We start from the raw sequence: 21811 nt of genomic DNA, 5'->3' as shown, positions 1-21811 counted from the left end.
TTTGCTTAATCTCTTCATTTAGTCATACCATTTATAGTTTTTCCAGGAAAACTTTTTACCCTAATTTTTTGATTCAACTACATTTGAGCAAAAAGGAAAAAGCTATGGAATGAATTATCTGCATGTGTCACTAAAGAGGTATGCAACCTTAGGCAAATTATTGAACCTTTCTGAGCCTTAGTTTCCTCACTTGTAAATGGGAGATAAAACCACCTATCATGCAAGGATGTTTCTCAAATTTAAGGGAAAAAATGTAACAAATCTAGGATAACTAACTGGAAAATAGTATCTGATAACTGGTAGTTACACATAAATTTTCTGTCATATTATTAAAGTAATTGTCTCATAGGCCATTTCAGAACTTTGCTACCAAAAGTACTTGATGTACTTCCTAATTCTGCCTTCAATTCCAAGGCAGAGTACAAATGACATTACTGCAGTTTTATTGGAGGAGGCACCAAGGGGAATGAGTGTAAAATGGAAACCTGGGCTACAACATCTGGGCAGAGAGGCTGGAAAACAAGGCCAAGAAAGCCCAGTCTCAAGGTTCACTGTGTCCCAGCATCCCTGTACGCCCTAGAAGGTAGTACAATCTTGACTGCAATAGGCAGGTTTACAGTACATTTCAAGCAGGGAGCTGCTACATTCCCTTTAGACTTACAGTTCTAAGCAGAAATGAGGATTAGTGTAGTTTGTATTTCACTGCTGATTTGAAACATGGCATGACAACCATGATGATGATGACAACAATACATATATTAACTTTAAAACTACTATTTTAGACTTATTACATATGAGACACTATGCTGAGTGTTTTGTTCTCATTATTAATCCTCATAGCAACCCCAGGAAGTGGATACTTTTATCCCAATTGACAAACGAAAAGAACTGAAGCTTGGCAGAACTGGGAATCAAATCCAGATAATACTCTAAATTTCAAACATCCAATAACACAGCAACAAGTTAAGTGCTGACAGAACATAAGATACCTCATATTTCAGCAGTCAGAGCTATTTGGGTATCTGTGTGGGAAGTGGAGCATCACATTCACTCAACTGTATAAGTAAAAGCAGGAAGCAGGTAGAAGAAGAAAGGGTTACAGCCCCAGTAGCAATTCTGGAACTTCCAAATACTAAAAATCACGACACTGTCAAATTGAGCATGGCCTGCTTTGGGGATAATTAGAGCTCTCCAGAGCAAAGGTTCTCCACCTGACACATGGTGATGAATGAGAGCATTGAAAGCTGATGCTATGCGCCATCATACACGCAACACACCCCGCCAGCACAGGTAGGCCTATATGAAATTCCTAGAACATCAGCTGCACTTCTGTACTAACCTTTCTCAGAGAAGCGTATTAGAATGACAATGAGTAAAAGAGGAATGAATTTTCTCTGTACCAAATATGTAAATGTTAAAATTTATTGAACACTCATACTATGTACCAGGCATACTCTAAGCCCTCTGTCTATATTAACCTACAAATGACACTATAAATTAGGTATTAATACTATTTTATTTTCATTTTAAAGATGAGGTAATTGAGAAACAAAATAAGTAATTTGCTGAAGATCACACATAAGGAAAATAGCAGTGCCAAGATACCAACAAGGAGGTCTGGTAATCAATCCCAGCTCTTAAACAGGACAATAAACTGACTATTGGTTTTCCCCAGGGCATGACCAAGTAGACAAATGCCCTGGGAATTCCAGGAACTCCTTGTAAGATGCCACAACCAAAAAGATAAGAACTTTTATCTCCATAGGATATGCTCAAAAGGCTCCCTAGGACTATGAAGGTTTACTGTCTTCACCAGGATTTCAATTTAATGTCTCAGGGGCCTTACATCCCAGCCCCACAGGCCCAGAAGACTTCATTTATGACTCTTCTTATACCTGGGTAAGCTCAGCAATAGAAATATTCTCAGTAATACTAGCAAATGATACTGGTTATGAGGCATCCCAGACCTGTAGTTCTACTGCTGGGCTCCCCAGAATAAACATAATTCACACAAAGAAAAGGAATACAATCCCTTGCTCTGAAACAAGACCCCTGCATTAAAGATTCACTCAGTCTTCTGGGTAGGGATGTTCACATACAGTTCATTCAACAATATTTAGTGTAAGTTTACTATATACTAAGCACTATTCTAACTGCTAGAATACACCTGTGAACAAGAGTTCCCTTACTCATGAAGCTTAAATTCTAGTGGAACAGAAACATAAAGGTCAGCTTCAAATATGAGGCAAGCTGAGCTCACACCTGTAATCCTAGCACTCTGGGAGGCCAAGGTGGGAGGATCGCTCAAGGTCAGGAGTTTGAGACCTGCCTGAGCAAGAGCTAGACCCCGTCTCTACTAAAAATAGAAAGAAACTAATTGGCCAAAAATATACAGAAAAAATTAGCCAGGCATGGTGGCGCATGCTTGTAGTCCCAGCTACTCAGGAGGCTGAGGCAGAAAGATGGCTTGAGCCCAGGAGTCTGAGGTTGCTGTGAGCTAGGCTGACCCCACAGCACTCTAGCCTGGGCAACAGAGCGAGACTCTGTCTCAAAAAAAAAAAAAAAAGAAAAGAAAAGAAACAAATATGAGGCAAAAGAATGTTGGTGCCATTCTAAATTCAGGCGGAAAAAAAAAGGAGATATGAGGGAAATGGGGCACCGTATGGCATAAATGCCAGAACCTTTTTAACTACAACTTGAGAATACCAGGCCAAACTATTGCACTGCTGCCAAAGCTGCTGCCCACTTGAACTAAAAAGTAATATGGCCAGATGGCACTGTTTCTGGCTCAGGCTAAGGTAACAATGCCCACCAGCAAGTACCCAAATGGAGAGTAAGTATAAAGGACAAAGATTCAGAAGCTTGGATCACTTACCTTTTTATAGTCTCCCATCCCAAAAAAGGGGAAAGAAATCACTAGCAGAGGATCCTAAATTCTGCTACCTCTTGAAACTGTTAGTATCAGTGTTCAAACAAATACAAGTAAAACAGATAACAAACAACAACAAAAAAGTTAATGATTATGGGAAGAGAGTTCTTTTGATTATGGGAAAAGAGTAGCATTTGGAAGCTGAGGCCAAAGATGGTTCATAGTTCTTTGCTCTAACAGAGCAATGCACAGACCAAGAAATTTTACTAGGGAGGGAAGAATATCACACACATACTAAAATCTGGTTATTCACCCACAGGTTCTCCAAAAGTGGTGATACCAGAATGTGAAGCATGATAATACATTAGAGATACTTTAAGCTCTTGGCCTACAAACCACCTCAATCCCAGAATGGCCAAATTAATACCAAAGTACAAAATTATGGTCCTGCATTTACCCCTACAATTGCACTTGACATGTAACACTGACATTCTCTTACAGTCCTTTATTCTTCTCTCGGCATTGAGATGCAGGAAGGCCCACACTGCAATTCCTTCATTTTTGTACCCATAGCATTGAGCATTAGGCCTGCCACAAAGTAGGCACTCAGAAAATGTTTCCTAAGCTGAAATAAAAACAAGCATCCTCAATATGGAAATAATAAAGACAGGAACCACTGGTGGGTGACACACTAAAAAATAGTCATTGTAGTTGTTCATTTTGAATAATTTGGCCAAAGTTACCTAAGTAGCTTAGATAATAATTTAGATAATGTTACTCCAGATTTAAAAAAATGAGCACCACTTATAAAAGAAGGTAAAAACATAACAAGAGAAGAACTCAAATTTCTCATAGTTTATCAAAAAATAACTGCTCAGAATTATACATTTATTAATATCAAATAAGTCAAGGCAATCTCTGTAGACTTAAGTTATTTCCAATTCATGGCCAAAAGATGGACATGCCTCATATATATGTAATTTATGTACTCCTTCATACATCTTCTTGTCTGTGTCATACTACACACAATGGAAGGTACAGGGGGTCTAACCATGAACAGGAAAACACAGGGTTCCTACCCTCATGGATGGTCTTCTTTTCTAGTCTCATTCATCAAAGAGGATCCACATAGCCTAAATACAAGAAGCTTTTAGCCATGCTGTCTCACTGCAGAAAAACTGGAATCATTTTTATTCTTCCCAAAGTGGGAACTCGGCAATGCAACCATAACTTGGCTTCAGTTGCATTAAATCATGTACCTTGAACAGTATAACATAATCAGGCATTTTAAAAAGTTAACTGAGTTTTGCTTCCTCCCACATGGTTTTGATAAAGAATTTTAGTGTGTTTTAACTACTTAGAAAACAAACTTGAAACCAAATGTTTTCCATTTCCAAATTAAGACACTGCTAAACTTGTGCACAAGAGGTCAACTGCTACAGTACTGTTTAAAATTCTTTTTTAAAATGGCATAAACGGGCAGGGTGCAGTGGCTCACGCCTGTAGTCCTAGTACTTTGAGATACCAAGACAAGAGGAATGCTTGAGGCCAGGTGTTTGAGAACAGCCTGAGCAACATAGCAAGACTCCATCTCTACAAAATATTCAAAAATTAGCCAGGTGTGTTGACACATGCTGGTAGTCCCAGCTACTTGGGAGGCTGAAGCAGTAGGATCACTTGAGCCCAGGAGTTTGAGGCTGCAGTGAGCTATAATGTTGCCACTGTATGCCACTGTACTCCAAAGTAACACAGCAAGACACTGTTTCAAAAAAAAAAAAAGAATAAATATAAACCATGATAATTCTATACTATGAAATACTATATAACAGTTAAAGAATGAGTTGGAACTATACAAGTACTGACATGGAAAGACATAAAGACGGTGGTCCCGTCCCGTCAATGGTTCAACTTACAATTTTTTTACTTGACAATGGTGTGAAAGTGATACATATTCAGTAGAAACCATACATATGAATTCTGATCTTTTCCCAGGGTAGCGATATGTTATACCATCTTCTCTCACAATGCTGAGCAGGGCAGGAGCCACAGCTCTCTGTCAGCAATGAGTTCACTAGGGTAAACAACCAATACCCTACAGTGTACTGTGTTGCCAGATGATTTTGCCCAAGTGTAGATTAATGTAAGTATTCTGAGCACATTTAAGGAAGGCTAGGCTAAGACATGATGTTAAGTAGATGAGTTGTACTAAATGTATCTTCAACTTACAATATTTTTAACTTACCATGGGTTTATCGGGACATAACCCCACTGTAAGCTGAGAAGCATCTGTATTTCATGTTGGGGTAGGAAGCAGAAAAACATATGCAATAAGTTAAAAATATAGACACAAAATAAAACTATATACACACACACTACAATGCTTGGAAAGATATCAAGCTGACTGCAGTGATTACTGCTAGGAGGTAAATGGAGAGATACTGAAGGAAGAATTTGTCTTTTTCTACATATTGGCAAATTCTTCTGAAATATTATCTATCACTTGTTTAATTAAAAACATTTTTAAAGAAACTGTCTCTAAAACCAGATTTAGTATTTGGTCTTAATATTCCAAGTATTACAGAATAAACAATCTTGTTTATTATTTATGTCAGAATAACCGACATAGCATTTGGCTCCAACAAAACACTTACATTATACAATAAATAAACTCAGGAAGTTTAAATTTAAAAAAAAAGTAGGTCAGAAGAAAAGAATCTTATACTTTCAAAACTCACATTCTAAGCCACCACAACTAGGCTAGATACTGTAAAACTGCTTTCATAATACCCTGTAACTCATTTATAATAAATGTGTTTTACAGATTAATAGTTCACAATATCCTCAAACTGCAAACTACTAGTTCCAAAATAATCACCGTATGAATGAGCAACTTTTTTTTTCTTCTCTGGTTTTGCTATGCATACTGTTTCCTCCTAAAGTTCAATTTGCTGGCAATTCAAGTAGTGATTCAATTTTAGCACTAAAAAATAAGCATATATTCTTCTTGCTCTCTCAATGTTTTTCTAGAAATGATATCCAAGGACCAGACACCATGACAGTCAATCTGCACTAGTCATAATATAATTAAGTGAATGAGAAGTACAGTACCTATGTAACTAAAATCACATTTCTTCTCTTAAAAAACTCAACACAAGTAAATCCCCAAATCAGCTATTAACAAATATTTTTATTTTTCACAGATTATTAATTTGCACTTCATAAGTCAGACATTGACATAAAAGAACCAAACAGCGCAGAGCATACTGTCAAATGCATGAGCTACAATTACCAAAATGTATGTATATATTAAAGGTGCCAGTTTTACTTTCCTAGGGAGCATTTGCTGATTTGGATTGGAATTTTCAGACCTAATAATAAAAATTATTTAGAACTAGATTACAAGTAGTTATCAGGAACATCTTACTTTAACCAATTATTATTAGTATTTTCTATACTAAGAATGAGCAGATACAAGATATATGAGCTGCAGAATGAAAGAAAAAGGACAAAATTTCCATCCTCTTTCAAGTTCAGAATGGAACAGAAACTAGAAGAAGATTTTCAGTAATAGAATTGCTTAAAAATTCATATCTAGCCATCAGGGACAAAAGGAGATCAACGAGGTAAGAAATCAACAAGGGAAGAAAAAAAGCAAAGTTCCTTCTTCTCTGCCTTTAAGTAAGGCCAATCATTTCATTCAGTCAATAAGTCACTCATTTTTCACTTGCCCAACCGGTCTACATTGTCACTACATATATGTCCATTAATAATACATGCTATGTTTTCTCATACTAATAATTTTAATATTTATTGTCATGAGGAGAAAAAGAAAAAAATCAAGTTTAATCTGATTATCTTTCTGTGACTAAATATTGAAAGATACAGGTTTTAAGTAAAGGTAGAAGTAGAGGAATATAATAAAAACAGAAAACTATACCAGCTACTCCCAGAGTGTATCATTTAGTTAATGGTGTCCTATTACACTGATAACATTCAACTGCTTCCTAAAGTCCCTTATTTACTCCCAGGAAACGATAAAGCAGACTTTCACACTGAATACATTATTTTATGTGAGGCTTGCTTACTTCATTCAGGAGAGATCAAAACAAGCTAATATATATACCCTAACTAATGTGAGATATCCAAATATTCAATTGCTACTGATGACTCAGTGAGTGGGCACTTACAGAAACTCATAGCTGATGCTACAAAAAGCTATAGTTTTCATGAAGATCACTTTGAAATACTGTTCTGGGTGTACATTATTTGCTCTTGCATTATGATTTTGTTTTACTTTCACTCTAAGCATTTATGTAGTGCTGCATCCTTTACAGAGGAAAAAGATGGAATTTCTCTCATCACTATAGAAACAAGAAAGCCTTTCTTATTTGGGGCCTTTTCTGGTTATTAGGCCCACATTCCTATAAATATTGCTACTTTGCCTCCACAATTTTAGCCTCCCATGAGCTTTTTCTTCCTCTCAAATATGATTTTTAAGCTGATAAATATTGGGTACACTGAAAGCAGCCAAGTCTATCTCCCTGTACCAACAAAAAGATTTTAACTGTTTAAATAGAAATACAGACATTTAAGTTCTAAACATCTTTTAAATATAACACACTTTTAGAAATGTACTTATTTACAGCCACGATCTGATGAATAAAATATATTAATGGTAAGTCAAATTATACTTATTGATTTATAGGCAGATCAATGAATCATCATATTCCAGTACAGAATTTAAATAAGAAATAGTAAAAATCAAGTAAATATAATAACAGCTTTCACTGGCATACTTAATTTAGAAAGTTCTTTTACATATACTTGGTCTTTGAATTCAATATTTATTGGGTTTCCATAAGTCAGACCCTATACTAAATCCTGTGGACATAAAGATGAATAACACACATCCCTTTAGTTTCCATTCATCTCATTTGATAATCAAAATCATATTTTAAAAGGACAGGATTATTTCCATCTTACAGAACAAAATAAAGCGTAGAGATATTAAGACAATTTTTCACAAGACTATAGACTAAATTAAAAGCAAAGCTTGTTCAATACTCTATTGTATAATATATATACAGTTTAGATCACTAACCTCAGGGATCTTTATGATCCATGCCACATATTTCTTATAAGGCCACAAACTCATTTTTAAAAAGAAAGTGATTTTAATTGCTACTGTTTAAGTGTGATAAGGATTATGATAAATGTGTGTGTTATCTATAATTTAGATATTCATATATAATACATGTGTGTGTCAATTACTTGTTCTATAAAGGTATTCTCTCCAAGGAATGATAACATGTATTTGTCCTCAGGTCTTAAAACATAGCTGTACTCACAAACATTTAGTTACCTAAAATCCATGGAATGCAGCATTGATCTAACTGACTATTCTGAGAGTTACTACAAGTAGTATATCCAGTAGTCAACTACAAATTTAACACTGTTGTACGATATGAAGTTTCATAAATACAGAAATATGAAATTTTATTGAGGAAAAGGTTTAAAATATCATGAGACACAAAAATAAGTGCTCAGCATCCACAGTGTAATTTGGCTTTGCTGTTTTCTTCTCATATACCCCTCCAAAGTACCTGCAAAGTGATACTTCATTTCACCTTAGGGGGAAAATTATGTTCTAGGACTGTGCTAATAGTAGCCACACATTGCTACTGAGCACTTGAAATGAGGCTAGTTTGAATTGAGATATGCTTTTATGGAAAATATACATTGGATTTAGAAGACTTAGCAAGAAAAAAAAGAACATAAAACATCTCAAAAACGATAATGATTACATGTTGCAATAACATTTAAATTGAATTAAATAAAATATATCATTAAAATTAACTTCGCCTATTCCTTTGTACTTTTGAAAATTTGGCTACTAGAAAATTTTAAATTACGTATGTGGCTTACATTATTTCTATTGGACAGCACTGCTGTAAAATATGCCCAAGAGAGTTAAGCATATTCTTTGAGATTATCAAGGGTCTACTCTACTAATGTATCTTTTATGATTGCCAGTTCTCAATATGTCAGAAAGTGATCATGGAGCAGAGAGGAGGTAGGATTTTTTAATGATATGAGAAAAGTCCATGATATATTATCAGAAAAAAAAAAGGCTATCAGATTACTAAAAGGTGGAGCTGCTTCAAATATGCATTTGATTTATCAAATGTAATTTAGCCAATATGTAAAAAAAACAATTCCTCTAAATAAAAAGCACCTCCTATAGTGAGCATCAATCTGCTATCTCCTCCGCCATCTCAGCTCCTGCAAGCCTCTCGCAGTGTGACCAGTTCACTGTACTGATTCATACATACACTATATCCCTACTATATATATTTTGAGGTCAATTAGATATTTTAAAGATGTACATACACACAAAAAGACTGGGTGAAACGACACTAAATTAGTAGCATTAGATATCTCTGGATGGTAGAATGACAGAATTTCTCCTTTATACTTACTCTATATTTTTCTAATTTTTCTACGATAAAAATGAACTTTTTTCCTATTACAAAAGCTATTAATTTTTAAAAGATGTGTGGTATAATATGTAATAGCAAACTCTCCACTTCAGATCTTTTACCAAAAAGGGCAGAGAAAATTAGAAGGAAGTCATTTTGTACAGCAGAACTCAGTTTCCTAGTCGACAGCAAGTCTGTGAAAGCCCAGATCCTGCGGGCCAATAGGAGATAAGAGAGGATCAGCATTTATAAAGCCCTGTAGTTGATTTTACAAAGGAATACTAAACATATCCTTTCCTAGATGACAAGATTTTTTGCTAGACATTTGGAATGCAAAACGAGAATAAAACCACAAGTTGCATTTGTAACAAGATTCAAATTTTATTTGCATATGTTTAATTTAAAAATGTGAAATAAAATCAAAGTCAATAATTAAAGAACTCAGTTTAACTCCCTAACTTAGAAACTATGTAAATTATTAGAAACTATGAAAATTAGAAACTATGAAACTTAGAAACTATGTAAATTATTTCTATGCTGCTGATGGTGTGATTTACATATTCACTGATGCTATCATTCCACAAGCTGCATTTGTATGGAAAAGAGTATATACAAAGCCATTTAAATTTGTTCTTACACTGCATTGAAGAAAAAAGGTTATCAAACTATAGGTTTCTTCTCCTCTTTCCCTTCTCATCACTATACTGACTTCCTCATTGAATCTAGACACCAACAAGCTCTTTTAACTTCAGGACCAACAGCTGTATTAAAATCTTGCTGATTAATTGAAATACTTAGTTGTGAGGTTTAAAATTATGGATGCACACAATCCCCAAAAGGCAAATGATGAAAATTGGTCTAGGCATACTACTCCAAAACAGTTTTTCAAGTCAAAGAAAGAGCTGGCATTAGTAAAATGCTTTCTACTGCTTTTCCAAGGCCTTAAATCTTATTTCACACAAACTCCCACAATAACACCTACTTCATACCCAAATAAAATCCATAAATACTGCACACCTGAAAAGAAAGTAGTTTTCAACATCTGAAATATTCAACTCATTTTTCCAAAATATTTAAGAGTTATACCATGGCATCCTCCCTTGTAATAACAAAAGTAACTAAATCTACTATGAAAATTAAGGGGGGATCCTAATTCTAAACAATGAAAAGTACTCCTATCACCCTAATGTGGATTAAAGTGACATACACTGAAGAACTAAAATGTTTCATTTTTAAAAAATATTTCTGCCCTCCTTCAATATTATTTAACAAACATGATACTATGCCTCAGGCATTATTCTAAGTTCTTTTCAAATATTAACTCATTAAAAACTCTCTGAGATAGGTGCTATCATTATCTCCATTTTATAGATGAGAAAACTGAGGCACAGATAAAGCAAATAATTTTCCCAAGGTCACACAGCCAGTAAGTAGCAGATATAAGATTTAATTCCAGGCAGTGTGAGTCCAGAATCCACGCTTAATCACCATGTTATGCTTACCCTTAGAAAGTAATATGCTAATGAAAGTCCAGTGTCTGGCTTATAGTTAAGCATTTAATAAGAATATGTTAAACAAACAGAGAAAAAAATGGAGATGGCAAAAAACAGAAAACCCATTACTCATAGTCCCAATACATCATCATGAGTACACTGGTATACCTTCTGTCAGTGTTTTTTTTCTTATTCACAAAGGGGTTTCTTTTCCTTTAACACTCCACATACATGATTTTTTAGAAAATAAAAAACTTTAATGTTAAGATACTATTAATAGTCTCTCAGCATTTTCAGAATAACAGGTAAAATTAATTGAACACTTGTATGTCAAATACTTATGTGCAGGACAAATATTCTTAATTTCATCTGACAACCCTATAAATTAGTACAAGTATTATCCCCATTTTATACATAAGGAAACTGAAGCATAGTTTAAAAACTAACAAAGTCACATGGCTAGTATGTAAGTGAGACAGGATTCGAATTCAGACAGTTTGACTTCTGAACTAGAAAATTCTTGCCTATGCCTGGAGGGTATAGGTTTGTGAGCTACTTGAAAGATAGTGATCATGTTTTCATAGAGCAGTATTGTTTGAATTAGCCTAAAATGAGGATGTTATCATACAGATTTACTTTATTTTGCCCTAACTCTGACTTAGACAACTAAAGTTTTTAATATCTTAAGCTTTCTTGAATAAGCTAAATAAATATTCATGTTTTATTAATATTTTATAAGGGTCAAGAAGCATATGTAATTTCTTCATTCAACAAACATTTAAGTATCCACTACTTGTAGGGACAATGCTAATAAGACATAGTCTTTGCATTACTTTTTCCATTCAGTATATAAATATGCTCAGGTTTCTCACACCTAATAAATACAACATACTGGTACATAAAAATGGATAACAGGTCTATCAACCATTCAGTGGTAGACCTGAGAATGGAATCCTGCAATTATCTGCCTCTATCCTACAAAGTAGATAAACCCCTTATTTTTCTTACAGTTCCTACAGGGTAACTGACACCTAAATAATTTCTAGATAGGTGGTATTCGCCTGCCTCATGCTATGCCACCACCTCTTATCTGTTGGCAATGAAAGTCTGCTCATTTTTAGTGCAAAGGAGTTGAAATTAAAATGTTTTACTAAAAGTTTGGTTTACTAAGCTACATGTTTAAATTACTTTCAAAATTCTAAAATTGTATTTTGTGTTTGGCTTTAAAAACCAAATGATAAATGTGAATGTCTAGGACCACCTGTGAAAAAAAGCAGTAAAAACAAAATATAGAGGGGGGACACACATATATGGAAGATGATAAGGCCACCAATGCTTGATTTTATACAGAAACATCTGATTGTATGTAGTCTTAAGTCAAATCCTATTGATTGCGAACGGTGGTGGCAGAGAGCCAAAAGTTAAAAAGTCAAGTGCAGCAGAAACACTCCTAACCAGTTCACTGAGTGGCTTAATTGATGGCCAATGACCACAGGCACAATTAGCAACCCAAGACCACATAATGAAAAGGAAGAAGAGCAGAAACAACCTAAGAAACCAAGGTCAAAATACGGAGAAACTTCTGCTGGTTGATAATTACTAGTGTGTGCATAAAACCTTGACAAGTTTCTTGACTGACACATACTTACACTGGTATTTAAATGTAATTGACACATATGAGTTCATTGCTTATGTCCAAATCCTCTAACAAGCTTTACTAGTACTTTATAGCTTTACCATTATCTAGTATTTGCCTTCTACTGCTATTCTCCTTTTAAGTCTGTAATTTATCTCGTCCTACATTATAAATTTATGGAGGAAGGGAACAATGTTAACCCAACACAGCTTGGTGTCCTGCAAATAGGTGTTAAATAAATGTTTATTAATGATGGATATGAAATCCACCCTATAAGCATATCCCAGCCCTTATCATTATGCAGAACTGCTCTACCTTATCTCTGACTGGAATGCCCCATGGGTTCAGTCCTTGAACCTCTTCTCTTCTCTGGTTATACTCATTCCTCCTCAGGTGATCTAACCTACATTGACAACTCCCAAATGTATCCAGCCTGGACCATTCTTCTCTGAACTCTTGATTCATATATTCAATTGCTGACTTGATATCTCTATTAGCATGTCTATTAGAAATCTCAAAAACTTAATTAGTCTGGAACAGAACTCCTGAACTCTCCCCAGAACCCTGCTCTGCTCTGTCCTGAAGTCTTCCCCATCTTTGTTAATGAAAAATCCATCCTTCCAGTTGCTCAAGCCAAAAACTTTGGAGACTCCTCTCTTTTCATGTCCCATATCCAATCTATCTTTGATCTCATTTGGATCAAAGCATATCCAATGAGAGTCACAGATATCAGTATGAATGCATTTCTGCTTTTTATATACAGAAATACAGATTTACAAAATCATACGTAGATACATGGATTAGTATATGCACGGATATTTCCTAGCTGTGTCCCCTGAGAGAGCCTAGGCGTAGTGACACTCCAGTAGCAATGAGCATACCTGACATCCAGATCCAAGAACTGGTGCTCCTTACAGAAATGACTGATTCTAGGGCTGGGGCAGGAGAAATATAAGATGAACCTGAAGCATTTAGTAGTGCCTGCAAGTAAAGAAGTATGCATGCACACACGCACACACCCACACACACACACACACAGAAAAGGAGCAGGCCAAAAGGACACAGAAGTAAATTCAAAAGAGTTCTCTAAGCCCAAAGCTGGAATAATTTGAGCAAGAAATAAATAAAGCCAGCATTGAATTATAAATTTAAGAATAAAATAAATATTTATGGATTTGAACTGATATAAATGATTACACAGATGAGAAGGGACAAACCTTCCTTACAGAATTCCAGTTAATAAATGCAGAAAGAATGTGGGGAAAAAGCACCTTCAGAACACCATTGCAATAATTGCTGCAGACAAGATCTACTAACGAACGATAAAACGAGTAGGCAGAAACAGGATACTGGCAAAGCCTCAAAGTATCTCCCCACAAATATTTACCAATTACTGTCGTGGCTTTCATATATGTTCACAAATTCTTTGTACTCCCCACTCCAGGAAGTGAAATTTATTTCTCCTCCCCTTGAGTGTGGGTTAAACTCAGTAACTTGCTTCTAGTGAATGTATAATGGAAAGGGAAAAATTGTAACTTTATGATGCAGAAGCCCTGCAGAAACCACCTTAACAAAGTGATCACAAGTTATAAGTTATTTGATATCATGTACTTCCTGTACATAAGAAAGGCACTTCACTTCTGTGATAGTTTCCCCCAAAATCCATAACCCCAGTCTAATCATGAGAAAACATCAGACAAACCTTAATTGAAGAACATTCTACACAAAACCTGACCAGTACTCTTTAAAAGTGTCAAAGTCATAAAAGATAAGTAAAGACCAAGAAACTACCATGCATTGGAAGAAACAACTAACTGACAACTAAAGCAATATTGTATACTGGCTTGGAGAAGAGAATGGAAAAAGGATATTAGTAAAAAAAAAACAGTAAAATACAAATGAAGTCTGAAGTTTGGTAGAAGCATGATACCAATATTAAATTCATAGCTTGATAAGTGCACATGTTAAGATGTTAACATTAGAGGAAGCTAAGTGTAGGATATATAGCAGGAGTTCTTAATGGAGCAATCTTTAAGAATGTACACAGCCATTTGCATTCCTGATCCACTTGCACTGCTTTATTTTTCTCTACAGCATCATCACCTTCTACTGTGCTATAACAATAACAGATTTTTGTCTGTTTGGTTCACTGCTATAACCTCTGCATCTACAACAATGCCTGGCACATACCTGATGCTAAATAAACATTTGTTGAATGAATGATACATTTCTGAAATCCTAAATTAAATATTTCAGTGTCTTTCAGCCACTTCCTTTCATTACTGTCTTTTCTATCTTACCCCCTGACAAGAAGAATATGGTTTGGATCAGAAAGAATGGGCTTTGAATCCTGGTTCCATCACTTGACAGTGTGTCTCTCTGGAAATGTTATTTAACCTCTCTAATCCTCAGTTTCATCTGATGGAGAATAACAAAGGGAAGAAAACAAGGATAACAACACATTGTAGAGTTAGTGTTAGGATTGGAATAAGGTATTAAAGTGGCTAATATATAGTAGATACTCCATAGATAGGGGCTATTATTTTTACTCCCTCCTTACTAGCTAGCTCTTCAGTGTCACACCTCTAGCCTTTCATGCTCTTCATTTACTCTCAATTGGATCACCCCTTTGACTCTTTCTGCTCATGATCCAGCTTGGACTCCACAGTTCTTCAGTTAGAGTCACAATTCTCAACATCATTAATTCTCTCAATTGTCCTTCAGGTATCACTACCAGACATCTGCAAAGCAGCAGGTAGCAGCCTGAGCTGTGAAACTGAACTACCAGGATTTTAACTCTAGATGTTAATCTATCTCATAGGGTTCTTATGTTAAATAATTTCTTCAGATATACTCAGACTACTCACTCACGGCTAGAGAAAAATCAAACCAAATTGGTACCACTACAAATCCAAAGTGTAGGCAGGGCATAATCCTAGCACTCTAAGAGGCCGAGGCGGCTGGATTGTTCGAGGTCAAGAGTTCGAAACCAGCCTGAGCGAGACCCCGTTTCTACTAAAAATAGAAGGAAATTAATTGGCCAACTAATATATATATAGAAAAAATCAGCCAGGCATGGTGGTGCATGCCTATATCCCAGCTACTCAGGAGGCTGAGGCAGGAGGATTGTTTGAGCCCAGGAGACTGAGGTTGCTGTGAGCTAGGCTGACGCCATGGCACTCACTCTAGCCTGGGCAACAAAGTGAGACTCTGTCTCAAAAAAAATAAAAAAAAATCCAAAGTGTACAACCAATAGGTGCTCAATGCTGCCTAACCATCTTTCTTCAATTTCCTGGTCATGTGTCCATTTGCCTCCCTCTCTCACATTCCCTTGGAAGCTGTTATAAAATCACACTATTTTTAAGAATCCCTATTCCACTGCCTTCCCTTCACTCTTAGATGACCAAAAATGACAGAAGACAGTTAACTCCTTCTCCTTCCTGTCTCTGTCAGTTATAAACTTATGTACACTACCACTCATCTTTATCTCCTTCCTTTCTGCTCCTTGGAAAAGTAAGATGACCTTCTACTCAAGGCCAACTGCTCTACGTAGGCCTAGGATCTTATCCCTAACTACAGTCTCCAAATTTTGCCTCCATCTACCATCCACTCCCCCAACCCCACCATACACACACACACATATACTCTCTTCTTCGATTTCTTCTCTCCGTTGGTTCTTTCCAGTCGCATATAAGCATGCCCAAGACTTTTTTTTTAAAGGTATACTTTTCTAATTCCTGATCATCTCCCTCTACTACACTCTTTCCTTCAAAGTCCTGTGTTGAAAACACTGTATCCTTCTCAATTAGCTACACTTCTAGCTGTCATTCACTCTTTAACCCCCCTCAATGCATTACAATGTAGCTAACTGCTCTAGCTGAAGTTAAAAAAGACATCTTAATCACCAAGTCTCAGAGACTTTATTCAGTCCTTATCTCACTTGTCCTTCCCAGGGCAGGATCTAGCACTAACCATTCCTAGCCCTTGAAATATTCTCCCTCAGCTTCCATGACAAATCTCTCATAGTTGCCTTTTTTCGTCTTTGGTCCGTCTGGCACAGATGGTTGGCTTCTCTTCAACTGCTTGCCCAAACCACCTAACAGCTCACAACAGATATGTGGGAATCACCCTAAATCTTCAATTTTGTTCAATTCTGTAATCTGATTATTCTATCCTGTTGCTAATACTTTCTAAATCTCTCCTATATTAATAGCTATTCCCTTCTCTACATCCCTCATTATTTCTCACCAGGATAGCTTCCTAACTGGTCTTTGCTTTCAGTTTTGCCCCGCTCTAATCCAACATTCACTTTACTGTCAAAATGATAGGTCTAACACACAAATCTGATCCCATCACGGCATAGCTGAATTTTTTTTTCTTAGCTTGGTTTACAGGCAATCAGTGATTTGGCTTTTAGCACTTCCTCTGCTCCTGTTCTAAAGCTGCACTGTCTACTTGTTGCTACTGAGTATATGAATGAGGCTAGCTGAAAGCGAGACGTGCTGTAAGTGCAAATTACACACTAGATTCTGAAGATAGTATGAAAAACAGAATTTCAAATATATCAATATTATTTTTTATATTGATTGCATGTTGAAATGATAATATTTTGGATATACTGGATTAAGTTACATTATTAAAATTAAACTCACATTTTACTTTTTAAAATGTGGTTACTAGGATGGGCACGGTGACTCACACCTATAATCCTACTCTGGGAGGCTGAAGTGGGAGGATTGCTCAAGGTCAGGAGTTTGAAACCAGCCTGAGCAAGAGTGAGACCCCGTCTCTACTAAAAATAGAAAGAAATTAATTGGCTAACTAAAAATATATAGAAAAAATTAGCTGGGCATGGTGGCACATGCCTGTAGTCCCAGCTACTCAGGAGGCTGAGGCAGAAGGATTGCTTGAGCCCAGGAGTTTGAGGTTGCTGTGAGCTAGGCTGACAGCACTCTAGCCCAGGCAACAGAGCGGGACTCTGTCTCCAAAATAAATAAATAAATAAATAAAAATAAAATGTGGTTACTAGAAAAAAACTTAATTATATATGTGACATTTGTGGACAGTAAAATATACTTTTCCCCTTTCTGAACCTAGTTAATTCACATCTTTTATTCAAGATTAGCTCAGGTAACCCACAAAGATGCATTCCAAGACACCTCTCCTTAAGTTTGAGTCAGCAACCCCGCCTCCACTTCCTCCACGAACTTGTGCACACACCTGTCATACATCAATATGACATATATCAATATGGTAATAGTTTTATAATTATTAGTAATTCTCTCAACTGTTAGCTCCTGGCAAAAGGATCTCATTCTATGTATACTCACATCCTAAGTGCCACATGCCTGGCACTTAGAAGGCACTCAAATATTTGTCAAACAAATGTGAATGACCTATTCCTTATGGTTACCAGAATCTCTAGTTCTCCAAGGAAAACAAACCAGCCACAAAGGAGTCTAGACTTTACCAAGAGTTCCAGTAATGAAAGGACTAAGGTGGAGGGTGGGGGAGTAGGAATCACAGTGAAGAGATCAGCAAAGAAGAAAATAAAGTTCATACACACCTGCCCCTACGGTGAAAATAGGGATTTGCAATAGTGATATGGAGCCTCGAACTCACACTTGGCATGCCATGGGCCACAATTTGGTTCCTAAATTACTTAAACCACCCATTCAACAAAAGAGTATGATTTGGCAGGTTTCAACACAAACAGCTAGAGCCCAGCACCTGTTCCACTTAAACAGCACATCAGTACAGTTAAAAACAACAAATCTCTCTCATGAAGCAAATGCTAATCTCATGGTGCTTCACCATGGAGCAATTCAGAAGAGTTATTATATGAAATGTGCCAGAGCATGAATTTATGGCTGATGCTTATTTGGCAAATACGGTTGGCACTGTTAGATGTTGAAAAACATGTATGCAAATAAGCAAATAAAACTTTTTAAGCTCTCAGACTTAAATATTTACATTACCATAAACGTACAAAGATAAATGTTTATATGCATACATATATAACACATTCCAGGAACACATTTTTTAATGTGATTGTCAGAAAACAGTTATGAAGTAGCATTATTTCTTTATGGGCCTCAGGGTAGACTCTTAAAAATAAATTCTGACAGAATGTTAATGGGGTTTAAACATTATCATGGAAATTTCTCTGTACTATCACTGGATAAAACAAATAGCCATTGTATCATAATAATTCAGAGCAATCTTATCTTTTCCTTTCACCAAAGCACTTCTCTTCCAACCCTAGAACCCAGCCAAACATAAATTTCAGCCCCTAAAGAAGGAGTGAGGGGGAGGAGGACCACACATTAAAAAGCCTTAGAGAAAACAATTTGACATTTTTTTCCCACATAATATAGTCATGTTAGAGTCTCCAAAATAAAGTCATGATAAAATATTTCCCCTTCTTCCTTCTGACAGCTATGGAAAGGGGATGTTTGTTTTTTCACATAGTTTGTGAATTGGTCATAGCCAAAACTCACTAGCAATGGTATGAATTCTGCTTCCATTAACTGTTAATCTCTGGGCTGAGGCTATAACTCTCATCTTTGAAGCCAAGAAAATGTACTATACCTGCCATTATAGTTTACTAAACAAGTCACCAAAGAGAAGTGCCAGGCACATAAGAAAATAATTAGGGTAGTCAGTGAATTGAGCTATCTAGAAATGCTCTGGGAGAAGCCATCACGAAGTGTGTATCCAAGATTGCTCATGGAAAGTTTTACCCCTGTGGATAATTCATGTTTTTCAATTCCACACTATAGAGAGCAAATATGGGTTCTGTGAGTACACATATTACTACATCACTTCATTTATTAGGGAAAAAAGGATGCCGTGGCTGAATAAAAATCAGTAGGTAGGCCCCAAAATAGAATCCTCAAGGCAATCCCAATTCAGGTGAAAAGCTGTTCATGTACATCATCCAATGACCTAAAAATAGTCTTTTATGTAAGTCTACAAGTATTTAATTCAACGTGTACTCTTACCACATTCAACAGAGACAGAAGAGAAATGTATTAGGTTTTCTATAGCAAGGCCAATAAATATGAAATCATATTTTTCCTCTAACTCATCACTACCCTCTCAACACCAGCGCTCCAATAACTCCATTCCAAGGCTCTCAAATTCCTGAACTTGAATCTTTAAAAAACTGATTGTGAAAAGTAACATTTAAAGGGCGGAGGGCTCTTTCCTGTTGCTCTCAGCAGTCTTTAACATAGTCAAAGGAGGAAAAAACGAAATCAAGCTCTCAGACGGATGGTGCATGCCATGAGGGGGGAGGGGAGACGCAGTTAAGATGGCAAGTCCCCACCGAGGGAGGAAAGAAAAGTTGCAAGAACGAGGAGTAAAGGGCAAAGAAGAAACACACTGCCCAGCCCAACCACCCCAAACACGCGAACAATCCAGCAAGCCCGCACGTCAGGGCTCACCAGGCGCGGCGCGAGGAGGGCAGCAGCGAGCCGCCAGGTTCCGTCCTGAACTGCCGGCGAGGATGCAGGGTCCTGCCCGGCTTGGGCGCCGGACGGCAGTGCAGACTCCGCAGGGCGAGAGAAGCCCCTCCTGCCCCCGCCGCCCCGCGTCCAGGTCCTCCGGGCTCCACTCTTCCCGCAGCCTCGCAGCCGCGCCCGGGGGCGTCCCTGCCGCCAGGTCCCAACTTTGCCTCCTCTGGGGGGCGCCGCGCGCCCGGGCCGCCGCCGAGGGAGGGGCAGGGCGGCGGGGGGCGCGTCCGGCGCGCGGCGCGGGCGGGTCGCGCGGGTGGCCGGCACGAGAGCCGGCGCAGAGCAGGACGCACCGGCCGCCCGGCCCCGGCGCGCCGCCGCCCCGCCGGGATTCCCCGGGTCAGCGCGCTCGCCCCGCGGCGACCCCGGTCCCACAACCCCGCGCGAGAGGAGAAGGGAATGGAGGGGACGCGGCAGCCGTGCCCCTGTTACCTGAGGGGCGCCCGCGCCGCCGCGGTGACCACCGCCGCTTGTCCTGTCCCCTTCCTGGTGACCGCCGCCGAGCAACTGACACTGACTAACAACAACTAACTACTCGCCGCCGCCAAGTCCACCAAGCGCTCCCGGCCGGCGGCCCGCCCGGCCCACCAGCCTGCCCGCCTCCTCCCAGCCCCGCGCGCCGCCCCTCCGCGCGCGCACCGGCCGCCGCGCTCCCGGACGAGAGAGCACGCGCGCGCGCGCGCACGAGCCCTCGGCCCCTTCCCACGCCTCTCTCCGTCCCGCGGGAGGAGTCGCACGAGGCCCCGCCTCTCCGCGCTCCCACCCCCAGAAGACGAGACCTAGAGGGCGCCTGATTGATTGAGGGGCGGGGCGACCAGGCCCGCGGGAGGGAAATGGGAGCTTGCCTAAACGCAGGAGGAAAAGGGCAAGGCTGTCTTGGCCTACTTGGGTGTCGAGCCGTCGTCGAAAGCGGAATACGTATTTTCAAGGACACCAATGTATAGTAATTACCAATTTAAGTCCTGCCTCTTTCTGCGGGCGTTAGCAGCGAAAAAGAAAACTACATCTCCCAGAAACCTCCACGAAAATAAGTCTCCCTTCGCGTAATCACGTAGTCCTTCGCCGCATTGGGACAAAGTAATCCCTTCATTTTCCTGAAGGTACTGGGAATAATATTTTATTCTTCTCCACAACGGAACAACCTTCAGTGTTACTGCGGTGAGAGAAGTTACCTATGGGAAAGTGGCTAAGCGACTGGGTAAAGAGAAAGAAAGGACATGAAAATGAAGTGCTGCGGAGGAATTTCTGTCAAGCTGTGAGACGACGAGCCCGGAGCGCAGGCGATTGAGCGGGGCTGAGGGAATTGTCCTCTGTGCAGGGGGCTTGCTTTAGGCCCGGGCCCTGCCTGCCCCTGTCATCCGCAGGTCAGTAAGCAAGGCGAGCTTGGGGGCGGCCACGGTCGGGATGCCCTTCACCCCTCGAAGATCATCCCTCTTTCGCTGCTGCTGTTAACTGGTTTGTCTAGGTTTGAGGCCGACTGAATGGGGGCGCCTCACTTCCGGTTGGGGGGGAGGGGGAAACATACTCACTTCCTGTAGAAGGGGAAGGGGATGGTTTGGGGGTGTCCAAACCGCTTCCAGTGCTTGAAAAGGTGGTGCTTGGTACCATTCTTAGAGATCGCATCTTACAGCTTTGGGACTGTGTTTTCTCGGAAGAGTTAGGCTATTCCACTAAGTTGTGCTCATCACTAGCCTCCAGTCAATTTATGTGAATTTCCACTTGTAAGGTGGAAAATTTCCTCCCCAACAAAATTTTATTTCATGCTTTCTTCAAAGAATTCGAACCCCATTGTTAAAATTCTCTACTCATCTCCACAT

General features: G+C 38.6%; 2 protein-coding genes across 6 annotated transcripts in view; one reads left to right on the top strand and one right to left on the bottom strand.

The window, feature by feature from the left end:
• Positions 1 to 20759, bottom strand: part of PEAK1 (pseudopodium enriched atypical kinase 1) — a 285583-nt gene extending 264824 nt beyond the window's left edge. For 4 of the 5 annotated variants that reach the window (XR_012919812.1, XM_020286098.2, XM_020286100.2 and 1 more), the window contains exon 1: positions 20427 to 20759. The gene's annotated coding sequence lies outside the window, so the exon portion shown is untranslated. Of the gene's footprint in view, positions 1 to 5111; positions 20188 to 20426 lie in introns of those variants that run through there. The other variant, XM_076004576.1, reaches the window with a different exon arrangement.
• Positions 20760 to 20826: 67 nt separating this feature from the next.
• Positions 20827 to 21811, top strand: part of HMG20A (high mobility group 20A) — a 72758-nt gene continuing 71773 nt past the window's right edge. The window contains exon 1 of the mRNA XM_012735390.3: positions 20827 to 21358. The gene's annotated coding sequence lies outside the window, so the exon portion shown is untranslated. The remainder of the gene's footprint in view (positions 21359 to 21811) is intronic.

The sequence above is a fragment of the Microcebus murinus genome, chromosome 6 (assembly GCF_040939455.1).
Source record: "Microcebus murinus isolate Inina chromosome 6, M.murinus_Inina_mat1.0, whole genome shotgun sequence".
NCBI lineage: Eukaryota > Metazoa > Chordata > Mammalia > Primates > Cheirogaleidae > Microcebus > Microcebus murinus.
This window is presented reverse-complemented; position numbering and strand designations above follow the sequence as displayed.